The sequence below is a fragment of the Tiliqua scincoides genome, chromosome 7 (genome assembly GCF_035046505.1).
Source record: "Tiliqua scincoides isolate rTilSci1 chromosome 7, rTilSci1.hap2, whole genome shotgun sequence".
In the NCBI taxonomy this organism is placed as follows: domain Eukaryota; kingdom Metazoa; phylum Chordata; class Lepidosauria; order Squamata; family Scincidae; genus Tiliqua; species Tiliqua scincoides.
In genome coordinates this window covers 45,374,281-45,387,250 of record NC_089827.1, presented here as the reverse complement: position 1 = coordinate 45,387,250, position 12,970 = coordinate 45,374,281, and the positions used below count along the sequence as shown (strand labels likewise).

Here is a 12,970-nt window from a genome sequence, read left to right as displayed (position 1 = left end):
AGGCACGTAGTCCAGGCTCACCAGCCAGACCAGCAGTCAGCACTGGTGTGTCTCCTTGGCAGGTGGCCATTTTCTTACCCTTCAGAATCGCAATTGGTATATTGGTAGTTTGAAAGGAGGGGGGAAACACCCAACTCCTATGATGTTGTTTTAAATTGTGTGTTCCCCCTCCCATGCAATTCAAAGAACTAATAGAGAAGCAAAGGCTTCAATGAATGCAAAGAGAATTACTTGAGAAAATTGCTATTAAATACGGTGGGCTGCTTTAGACAATGCCATCCAGCAGCCCTGCCTGCTATGCTATTAGGGCACACCACAGTAACAGCCCAATCCTTCCATCCTCCTCTCTGAATGCCACTCTACTCTGCCTACTCAAGGGGTGCAGAAATGCCCAATTATGTCTATGTACTGCTTTAATGTAGCATGTTGTGCCCTTGTTTTTGATTGGCTGGTGGGCAGGGCCAACAGGTACTATCACCCAAACTGCCCAGGAGCACCACATATGGAAACAGCCAGTGAATGCAACACAAAACACACAACAATGAGAGAGAAGCATTCACAAGTGGCTCCTTTCGCTCTGTAGTCTCATCGGTCTACAGCTGTCTGTCAACCTCTTCCCCCATTGTTAATGTGGTAACAGCCCAATCCTAACTAAATCCTCCCCATTGCCAATGCAGCTGCACCAACAGAGTGTGTACTGTGTCCAGTAGGGAGGGAAATCTAGAGGTCTCCTCTAGGTAAGGGAACCCTTGTTCCATTACCTTGGGGCAAGCCTGCCCCAATGGGGATCCTTGGATCTTTGCCAGCTATTTATTGGCACAAGTCCAAGGAGAGTAAGGGGGAGGGAAGGGACAGGAACAGATAAGGATCAGGTGCATGCTGTTGCCCCTGAGATCCATCCCCTCACTCTCCCATTCTGCCTCCTCCCATCCCTTCCTGACCCAGAAACTCCCCCATTCTTCCCCCTCCTCACCCCGTTCCACCCACCCCATCACTCCTCATCCCCACAACAGCTTACCCTTGGTGCTAGAAGTAGCTGGCAGAGGCAGTGGGCCTCCAGCACCTCCACTGTTTGTGGTAGTGAACTCAAAATGGCTATGGGTAACTTACTGTGAGCACCGCTACATGGAACTTTGTTCCGCTGTTGTAAAGGGCAACCCAGTCCTAGTTAAGATGGGACTGTAAAACTGTCCATTTTCCTGAATTGTTATGTGGAAAGCATGTCCTACACAGCTTACCAGTAAATATTTCAGAGTGTGAGATTACGATTCCTTTCAGATGTCCTGTGAGAAAGTGGTCTTGTAGAAGCTGTCCCATCTGCTGAGGGATTGTACCACTAATTACTATGGATGTCCAATTCATAACGGATTTTTAAAATACCCTTAATGAAGAGGGCATATGAAAATTAATCCAGGATTTATAAAATGATTAAGAATGGGCATATCCTCTATGCCCTTTTATGTGCCCAGTGATACCACTGGATACATGGACGGGCCTCAAAGCCTCTGGGAAAACTTGAGGATCCCACATCCCTAGAAATGTGAATGCCCAAAATGGATCCCTGAAATCTGGTTTTCATCACCTTTGGTTCTAGTTGCATCTCTAAATTTTACCATATTTTGAAAATAACTAAAAAGTAAGTTCAGGACCTAGATATGCGAAGATTTACCTCAAGGTGATTCCTCCACCTCTCACACAGTTGCATGAATTATTTCTTTGGCCAAATGACTCACAAATCATACTCCATCAGCTCTCTCGGAGTCATTTGGCCAAAGAAATAATTTGGGTCTGGGTCTTCCTTTTCTCCCCTTCTTTCCTTCATCTTTAACATACTCCCAGGCTCCATTCAACCCACATCTCACTGGTGCTGTTTTGCTTAGTTCGACCATGGTTAAAGACTTTCGTTTTGCCATTTAATTATAGCCCTGTAATGCCATAAATGCTTTCATTTGAGATTTACAAAGCATTAAGCATTGATCTCCTTTTTAAAGTCGGAGAACTATTAGAGTCATTAGTTGTTGCTAAAATCTGTCCTTTTATGCCCTGTCTGTCTGAAGGACATGTTGCTTACATAGTTTCATGTTTTTCCCCCCTTTTCGTGGTTATGTGTGTCAGTCATAAAGAAAGGCACAGCAGGCTAGCCAAATTAAGAGTTACATAAAACAGTGGTGTGGACAACTCACCTTTCTCTTAAGAACATAAGAAGAGCCCAGCTGGATCAGGTCAAAGGACCATCTAGTCCAGCTTCCTGTAACTCACCAGGTGCCTAAGGGAGCACACAAGACAACAACTTTTTTGTCTTTACTTTTTATTTTCCCATTAATTTTCACAGGTATATTAAGTCGATAATTCAGAGCATCCAACCAAAGGAATATTGATTAGGGATGTGTTTACCCAGTTGGCCCCTAAGAGAGGCACATGGAGCTATGGAGCCAACCAAAGGCATCAGCTTCTCTGATCTGTAGCTACAGTAATATTATATAGATCTACTAGGGTTTTTTTTTTCTATTTTGAATTGTGTTTAATCTCTTTGCAGTTTACAATCTCTTTAAAACATGTAAAGTATTGATGAAATTCATCATGGGCATCTCTTCAGATGGAGGACAGAGCATAAATTTTTTAAAATAAACAAATAGTTACAGAAAACCACAAGTGAATCTTGTAGTCGAACATGGCCCTAAGCAAAGAAACTCCCTGTAGCAGAGACATGCAAATTACAATAGACTGCACAGCTACACCATGCAATGTATGGGTTCATAGCTGTCTACTCTTGTAGCCATTTGTGTGTGTCATCTCCACCTTCTCCCCCCCCCCCCCCAATTTGGGAAGCATAACTTCCAAGGTATATGGAAAGCTCATAGGCTGATGCCTGGGGGGTAGGGAAGGATAAGGTGACCCCAAGCTCATGGCTGCCTGGGAGTTGCTACAGGGGGTCCAGTATCCCCTGTGACATGATGCAAAATGGGGGTAAATCCTAATGACATTGCAGTGTCTTAGAGTCTAGGGGATGGGATGGCCTAGAGCAGTGGGGTCAAACTTGTTTCATATAATGGGCCGAATATCATTAATGGTGCGTGTTGAGGGCAGGAAGTGATATCATTAAGCAGGAAGTGACATCATTAAGCAGATGATGGCTGAGAGAGCCCAATTATAACGGGGGCCAGATAAATGGTTTCTGGAGTCCTTCCTTCTCTGGCCTTCCTCCTCCTCTGGCCTTGCACGCCTACGGACCTTATGTTTGACACTCCTTGTCTATAGAGCTACCATAGTCCTCCTCCTCTCAGCTGGATTTGTCTGCCTCACTGGGTGCCAACTCCAGGCTACCTCTACTTCCATCCAGTGGCATAGCTAATGATTGTGTAGCCCAGTGCCAAGCTAATGATTGTGTAGCCCAGTGCCAAGCTCAAAATGATGCCCTGGAAGTGATGTAACAATCGGAAGTGACATCATGCCCAGGCTTTTTAAAACATGAAAATTGAGGGAAAACCTGGCTCCTCCCCTCCAGCAGGTTGCCGCCAACTTGCTCTGCCATCTTCCCCCAGTCAGTGGCATAGTTAAGGCATCTATCTGCTACCTGGAGTCAAAGAAGATTTTGTAGCCCCCCCCCCCCATGACAAAATCAAATTAATTAAGTAAATAAATAAAAAGTGTGCCCCTTATTGGTTAGAGACACTGTGCTCGGTGAAGAGGGACAGTTATTCTCCCCCTGCTAAGTATAAGAGGAGCACCGCTTGAAAAAAGTGCCTCTTTACCCAGTTAGCAGGGGTAACTGTATTATGATACATGGAAATGAGAGCTGACTCATATTAACACCTTATTGGTTCCCTGCTGTATCATAATAACATCTCATTGGCTCTCAGAACAATCAGTCTCATTGGTCAGTTTTGAGTTAAGAAAATTCACTTTTTGTTCCATAAGGCAGTTCTGTAGATTACATGTGAATCCAGTTTCAACCTTTTCTCTGGCATAGAAGTCCTTAACAGCACATCTTGCTTTCCAGTTTTCTGGATACACTGGAATGACTGTAAAGGTTCAGGGAAACAGTCCTTAGTGAGTTTCTAGGGACTCCATTTCTAGGTAGAGTCTAGCAAATGTTTACACACATTATAAAAAAGCATAGGAGCATAGGATAGAGTCTCAGAAGCATTAATAAAATATATCTTTCCAGATCTGAGTTGTTTTTTGTTTTTGTTTTTTGGTCTAGTGAAGTGATTTTCAATCTTTTTCATCTTTTGGCACACTGGCAAGACACTAAAATGGTCAAGGCACACCATCAGCTCTTTGACAATTGACAAGGCACACTGTGCTGTCAATGGGGGCTCACATATCCCCCAATGATTCTATTGATAAATGACCGTCTCCCAAATTCCTGCAGCACACCTGGGGACCATTCACAGCACACGAGTGTGCCACGGTACAGTGGTTGAAAATGGCTGGTCTAGTGGGTCACAATAGATGGTTGTTTTAAAAAATGAGTCCCGGCGCAAAAAGGTTTGGGAAGCACTGTATTATCTCAATGGTTGGTCATGTCCAGGAGTCTGCTCTGGTCTTTTTTCATCCAACCTTCTTGTCTTTTCTGGGACTGTCTCAATATGATTGTGGGTGGTTTTGTTCTCCTGATCAGGAAGGGTTCTATGCTGATCCTGATCAGGAAGGGTGGGAGCAGGATGCAAGGCAAAGGGACTACGGAAGTAAGAAACCTGTGGACAGAAAACTGAAAGGGGCCCATGGAAGCTGTATAATCAACCATATCTTAGTATCATCTTATAGTTACTTAAGGAGGGTTTTTTGGGCATCCTGTGACTTGCTTCCTACAGCTGAAGATTTTTAGCAGAATTGATTTCTCAGATGTGTATACCTCATGTAAGAGTGTGAAATATATGTTACATTTTTTGAAATATATATTACATTTGAAATATATATTACATTGAAATAAGAGTGTGAAATATATATTACATTACAGCTTCCTGCATCTCACAGCGGCCCCACCAAATGGAAAATCAATTCCTCTGTTTGTAAATGCATTGTGATTTAAATTATGGATGTGAACATGCTTGCTGAAAGTTGCAAGGTTTCTTGTCTCAGAAACATGAAGAGGAGCTACAGGTTTGTGAAGGAGTACAGGGTTGGTACACAAGATCTTGAGTTCAATCCCTGGCACCTCCAGGTTTGGTTGGGAAAAATCACCTCGTGAAACCTGAAACAGCTGCTGCCATATTGCAGACCAGGGGTGTCAAACATAACAGGCTGGATGTGGCCCCCAGAAGAAATTTCTCTGGCCCCCCACTGTAATTGGGCTCTCCTACTGTGATAATTGGATGCTCTCATATCTTGAATTTACAAACAAGGTTTACACATTTTCTCTTCTGTCATTTGCAGCTAATGAGTTTCTAGGTGAGAACAAAGTGCTTCAAACTCTGAAGTCCTAAAAGTGCTCCCCCCTTCAAAATACTGCAGCTTGCAAGCCATGAAACAGGAGATGGGATTGCTGGAATCTCCTTCCCTATAGTTTCATTTCGGAGACTTTCTTTCTTGTTGAAAGGGGGGAGGAAATACATTCCTTGTTGTTTCTGTTGAGCAGCCCCCTCCCTTACTTTTATTACACAGAGCTAAGTGTGGTGTGAGAGTGTTACAGCACAATCTTATGCAGAAGTAAGTCACACTGAGTTAAATTAGGCTTACTCCCAGGAAAACAGTTTAGAGGATTTCAGCCTTAGACTAGGAGTGAAGAAAATGGGGTCAGGATGCTAGACCATGAGAGGAGTCTAGGCCAGTCATTCTCTTCCAGCCTGACCTACCTCCTTGCTGTGGAGACAGAACAACATGTCATCCTGAGCTCCTTAGAGACAGGGTGGGATCAAAACCTAGCTGTTTAAGGTTCTGTTCATTGCTGTTTAAGGTTCTGTTCCAGTGGCGTACCTGGCCAGGGAAGCAAGTCCATGTGACCACATGGTCCTTGGCGGCAGATAGGTAGGGAGCAGCACCGCCCCATGCCTGCTGCCTCCCCCTGGAGGTGTTCTGAGGGCTGGGGAGGCCATGGCCAGAAGTAATGATTTTCGGTCTCCAGAAGGCCTTAGAAGGACTTCTGAGAGTCGGGGAGGCTTCATGCTGCTTCCTCAGCCTTCAGAAGGCCTTTTTGGGGTCTGAAAAATCATCACTTTCAGTTTTCAGCCAAAAACTGTAAGTGATGGTTTTTGGCCTCCAGAAGGTGCTTGGCCTCCCTGGCCCTCAGAACACCTCCAGGGGAGGCAGTGGGCTGGGGGGGTGGCACCTCCAGGTGGGGGAAGCAACCCTGGAGGTATGCCCCCAGATGCCATAGTGGCGAGGAACACCACTGTTCTGTTCTTATGGAAGGGCTTAACAGGGGCAGTTTTGTTTTGTTTTTCTCTTCTCTTTGGAATGAAGTCATGTTTATCAGCAGCACATTTATTCTGCAGCATTCCCTGAGAATGTGGAAAGCTCTACTTGTCTGTGGGTGGCATCATTTCGCTTCCCTGCTGGTCTTCCCAGAAGCCACTAACTTTGTGATTAGAGGGAAAGGAGACCTGGAAATGTCAGAGCGCGAGAAAGACCATTTTCTCCCCTGGACAAATCACTGTAAGCAATATTTTACCATGGAATATGCTCTTATAAAATGCTGCCAAACATCTCCAGAAGCAGTTAAAAATCCAGCCTAAGCTCTTTGAGAATACGTATTAAGTAATAAGCAATAGATCACAACTAAGAACTCTCAGTGCCTCTCCAGTGGGCCTATGCGCATAAAGCTGTTACCAAGCAACCGCAGACAGGAGTAGCGTTTCCAGATGAACTCATTCCCAAGTGACCTATCTATCTGCCTTTTGGAAGTCGTGCTTGGTGAACAAGTTGGGACCACCTATGTCAGTGCCAGGACCAGGTTTCTGAGGTCACTGTGACAGTACCCAGCATGGGGTGAACTGACTCAGCTCCCCAGCCAAGAGCCTCATGGGGCAGTTCCTCCTTCTTCCACCTTCCCCAGTGATCTAGGAGAGTGCCCCTCTGTGAGGATGGTTGGTTGGCAACCTTCAGTCTCGAAAGACTATGGTATAAGCCTACAGCACCCGGTATTCCCAGGCGGTCTCCCATCCAAGTACTAACCAGGCCTGACCCTGCTTAGCTTCCTAGATCAGATGAGATCAGGCATGTGCAGGGTAACAGTTCCTATGGATGCTCTAATTTGTCAATGGAGATGCCATGTGTAGCAGTGTATGTAGCAGTGTAAGTCTCTTCATTGACTTGGTAGGTTGGTATTGGTTTTGGCAGGTTCAGGAGTCAGCTTGGCCAGGTGGGCCCTCTGATAGGTGTGGGATCTTGTTCCCAACCTGGCCAGCCTTGATCTAAATCCCAATGACCATTCTTAGAGAAAACGGTAGTTTGAACCTGTGTGTTGCACCCACTTTCAGTAGCTGTATCTCTGGGCAGATCTTTTCAATCATTATTTTTTGCCCTGGAAAGGGTGATACGGAGAACTCCACACTTTCTCCCTGACTTGAAGCTGAGCAGGGGGAAGACAAGTTCCCAGAGTTGTGCTGTACTTCAAGGATCATAGAACAGCTACTGAGATCGCTGTACTCAGTTCTTGGACACTGTCCTACCACAACCAGTAAAAAAACATGTATGGATCCCTGCCTGCATCCATATGGGAAGCTAAGGATTTGTTTGCTGAATAAGTGAATGCATTTTGTAATGAATGCAATAATGAACCAAAATTGGACCCATTCAGTTTTTTTTCCCCTTGGTCATTACAAGAATACCAGACAGACCCATAAGTGGGACTTCTTTCTGATATTGCATTTGTTATGTTCAAAACTCCTTCAGAATGTGGGTGGGGAGGTTTTTCAATAGCAGTAGGATCTCCTTGGTACTGTCCCATTTACTATGGCAGATGGTTTCTTTAATCCCTCGCTGCCCTGGAACACTGTAAATACTCTGCATGGCACCTGCTAGACATTGGTTGTGCTGGAGAGCTACAGCCAGCACCACTAGAACTTTTGTAAAAGATAGAGGAAACAAACAAACAAACAAAATTCCAAAATGAAAGTTAAAAACTACAAATTGGTCCCAAACCAAACTTAAGTAAAACTGAATTAATTTAATTTATTTATTTATTTATAGAATTTATAACCTGCCTTTACAATTACAGGTTACAAGTCATAGTAGGTATGTGCAAGCTCTTGGTTTTAGAGGCAGGTTGCCTCTGATTGCCAGATGCTGGGGAGGGCACCAGGACGCAGGTTGTGTCTGTTGTCTTGTGTTCTCCCTGAAGCATCTGGTGGGCCACTGTGAGATACAGGAAGCTGGACTAGATGAGCCTTTGGCCTGACCCAGCGGGGCTCTTCTTATGTTCTTATAGTCTTTCTACCCCACTAAGCACACTCAAGGTGGCTTTGAATCATACTATTTATTTATTTATTTATTAATAAAAGTGTATATACCATTCTTCTCCCAGAGGACTTTTATAAGAACTGAATAACAAAACCAACTTGAAACCTAGAGCAAAACATTTTTCTCCTGCACAGCACCTATTTCCCAGGTATTGCCCCATAAAACACACCAGACAAGGTGACTTGGTATGAAATAGTGCCACATTTATTGATCAGAAAACAGACATCCATCCATAATTGCAGCAAGCCCTGCTAGAACACTCCAACTCCCCAAAGGCAGACACATACTCTGGAGGAGACAGCTAACCTGCCAAAATGCCCTTGGGCAAAATTGCCCAGCCTCTGGACCTGGGATCGCCTAATGTCTGCACAGAAGTCTCCTGCTTTCTCATTTGAATATAAACAAAGTGTGGGAAATAAGACCTGGAAAGAGACTTCATTATAATGTTTTGTGGGGAGAAAAATGTTTTTGTGAGGAGCAGAGATTCTCAGTGTGAGAACAGTGTCCCTATTTTCACACATGAAATTACAGAGATTTTGATAATGACTCAACAGCTCTAAATACTTTGTTTCTTTCTTCCATTTACCCTTGAATGTGTCCCAGAAAGGGTGTTTGAACTTTGCTGAATTGCTCTATCACCACATCCCTGACATCGGAAATGTGGCCTCTTTGGTTCAGAATTAAGTTAGCATGATAAGGAGCAATATTCTAAGAAACTGCAAGGCTATGCATCAGGAAGCTCATGGGCAAAACAGTTGTAACCATGTTAGGAGAATTGCAATTTTGATGTCTTGCCACATCTGTATCTCTAGCAGGGACTGTGGCCCACTGCTCCATTGTTACTAAACTAATTGTACAGCAGAGCCCTTTGGATCCAGGCAAAGAGATCAAACGGAAGGCAAGGCAAGGTTTCATTAGGACACATTATCATTATTATTGATTTGCTTTTTTTATTTATAATAGGTTTGGATCACTGCTCATAAAAATATTTCAAGGCAATTTATGACATTCAAACACAACCAGCAATCAACTGATATGTGGGTACTGCTATCCGTAATCATCATTATCCACTTGTGAAAATCTTAAAATTGCTGTTTTCAAAATGGGTTTTAAGTTATGACTGCACGAATCTTTTAGGAATTGGGTGCTAAATAATTCAGACAGCCAGAGGTATCCAGCTTGGCTTCTGATCCAGCCTGGCTTTTAGTGTATTCATGGTGCTAAAAATGGTACCCTCAAAATATTGGCACTGTGATGCTTCCCATGCAATGCTCAGACAGCTGTCTGGATTTTCACCAGCTCCACTTTGCGCATGAAAGTTCCAAGCTCTTGGCTTGATATTCTTGCCTTCTTGCCGGGGGGGGGGGGGACGAGACGGGACACAACAGGATTGATAAAGGTACAAGCATTAAAACTTAATATAAGCAGCATGTGTATATAAGCTCAAAGCAGCACCTTTGAGCCGAATGACATATTTTTCTATTTTTGAGCAACATAGGATTTTCATGTGCCGTCATTATTACTGTACTGCCGTTTCAGCGGAAGTTACACATGCAGACTCTGCCACCCTGCAGATGCCTCCTTTTGCGTGCACAAAGCTGATGCACCCTTTTGAAATGAGCAAGAAAAACATTCTCGGGCTTGGGAGCTACAAGCGCACATCAAGGCCACATCATACCCACAAAGCATCTCTGAGTATTTGGATGCATTCGAGGACCCTCATAATTAACAGGTGGGTGTCTTCTGTCAAACTTAGTGGCATGTGGATCACATGGTGCAAGATACTGGGAATACCACAAGACTTTGCAAATTGACATTGGCAACAGGAGAGCTCAGAAGACATTTTTTAAAAAACAAATGCACCATTTTTGTAAGATATAAAATAACCCACTGCAAAAGTGTGCCAAACCATCAAAGAGCCCAAGCCTATGCATACCTATTCAGAAGGAAGTCCCATTATAGTCAGTGGGACTTACTCCCAGGTAAGTGTGGACAGGATTGCAGCAAAGTGTGCCTTTTTTATTATTCTAGTCAACAAATGCACTCGTACATTGTTAAGTGCAAAAAAAAAATCACACATCTTTTATAAAGAGCAGTGTTTCTCAACCAGTGGTATGGGTACCACCAGTGGTACTTGAGGTCTTGTAGTACTTGCAGGACCCCTGGACCTCTGCCACCCAGCAGCAAGACCAGGAATGTGACACAACAAACAGCAGTAGGAGACTCAGGGCCAAATCCTATCAAACTTTTCAGCAGTAGTGAAGCCAAAATGCAGCCCGAGGTAAGTGAGCAAATGTTCCCATACCTTGAAGAGGACTCTGTGACTGCCTCTCCATCCCAGGATGAAGTGCATGCCCCATTGGCATGGCTGCACTGACACTGGGAAACTGGATAGGACTGGGCCCTCAGCTTAGTGGGCAGCGCTCCAAAGCATGCTTGTCCGTGCTCTGAGCCTCTTACTGGTGTTCATCATGTTGCATCTGGCCTCCCAATCTGGAAGTAACTGGCGATGATGTCATCACCAGTTACTTCCATTGGTACTTTGAATAGGTGGACCATGTAAAGTGGTACAGCGGAGGACAAACCTTGAAAAACTGATATAGAGGAATACGGTATAAGTATAGCTCTAAATAAAAGATGTGTGATTTTTTTTCCTACCATATACATACAGTTTTCTGCTTTTCCCAAGGTGACATTCAAAGGCTTGGATCAAAAAAAAGCTCATTTCATTTCGACTTCATAGTTAATGATCCAAGATTAGCAGGTCGTTAGAAAGTCAGGTATGAACACTTGTTCTTGACATTTCTCCCCACCCAAATTAACTGATAGGGATGAGTAATTTCCTATCATAGATCTTTAATGCTTTTGAACAATTGGGTGCAAATTAACTACAAAGGGAACCTGATTCCTTCAAATCACTGTTCTTGCTTTTGATTTCTGGCACTAATTCAATATGGATGAGTGCCTTTAGAGCCACACTATGTAAAGAGAGTTTCCCTGATTACTGAAGTGATTAGAACATCCATTAGCTAAGTGCTCCTTTACGTAATGATTCATATTTATTGAAAGCAGAAGATATGCCAATGCTCAGTTTGTTGTGTGTTAATGCTGGTGCATTAGCACACATAGGGATATTATGACTGAAACCTACACAACAAATTTGTTTGTGGTAACTATTTTTCAGCAGCTGTAGTCATAGAAATATATTCGTTCCACTGATTGGTCCATCTAGTTGACTATGGTCTGTCCTGATTGGTAATTGTTCCTCAAAATCTGTAGGCAGGAAATTATCTCATCTCTGAAGTCACTGGGGTCACTGTTTTTGCATTTTGGATGGGCAGAGAAGGAGTCCTGATGTGGAACAAAACAACATAGAACAAAAGAACATAAGAGCCCTGCTGGATCATGCCAAAGACCGACCTAGTCCAGCTACCTGTATCTTACAGTGTCCCACCAGATGCCTCAGGGAGAACACAAGACAACAAGATACCTGTATCCTATTGCCACTCCTGTGCATCTGGCATTCTTCTGTAGCCTATTTCTAAAACCAGGAGGTTGTACAGGAGGTTGCACATACCCATCGCATATTGTAACAAGAGTTGTGAAGAACCATCCCTACAAAGTGGAAAGAGTTTCATCCCATAGAGAGCAACCTCTTCAGCCATGACTGTTCCATTGATTACAAAATAATTAAATATTGCAAACTAAATTGTTGTGCTAGAAAAATAATTTGTTGGAAAAAAATTTTCTCCACACATGGACAGAATGATATTTATGACTATCATAAGGTAGACAATAGAGACACAATACTTATTCCACCAGTGGGACAACCCAGTTGGTCTGCCTGAAAATCATCTAACACACTTTGTCAATATGTGCATCTACCAAACAGACCAGTGCACCCACAAATGTGAGGAAGTGCAAACTCAACCAGTAATGCTAGATATCTGCTAGCTATCACTGTGATTCTCACTTTAGATTGGAGAGCTCAGAACACAATCTTAACACTTACACCAGTCATTCCCGATGAGAGCCATACGGCCCGCTGGGGAGCCCTGGCTCATTTGATAGGGACCACTGAAAACTATAATTTATCTGTTCATGTTGTATCCTTGTTTGTTGGGGGGAGGGGCTGAAACCTGAGAAGAGCTCCAAAGTGGCTGTAGCAAAAAAGAAAGTTTGAGAATGGCTGATTGACGCAATGTTGTGTTACCACCTCATATATTCACAGTATTACTCTGTACCTATTCTTAAACAGTTGTACCTATTCTTCGATAGCTATCTTCCTTTAGCTATGTTCAGCTGGCAATTTCAGGCAAAGATAACCAGTTTAAAAGAGGCCAGTTGAATTATTGGTTGCAACTGTCAGTAACTGAACTACCAGTACACTGAAAATCACTGAAGGATGTAGCTTCCTCTTTCACTGCCAAAATAAAATAAAAATAAAAAAGACAGTTAATTTTGCTCCATGTCTTACTAAAGTATGGAATCTCCTGTTGCAGTTTGGGAATATGTAAAACTACACCCAATTTTAATTGGTCTCCAATTCAGACAATCAGATTTAACC

General features: G+C 43.4%; 1 pseudogene; it reads right to left on the bottom strand.

Moving 5' to 3' along the window:
• Positions 1-7,067: 7,067 nt before the first annotated feature.
• LOC136657738 (5S ribosomal RNA) lies at positions 7,068-7,187 on the bottom strand (annotated as a pseudogene).
• Between the last annotated feature and the right edge of the window lie 5,783 nt (positions 7,188-12,970).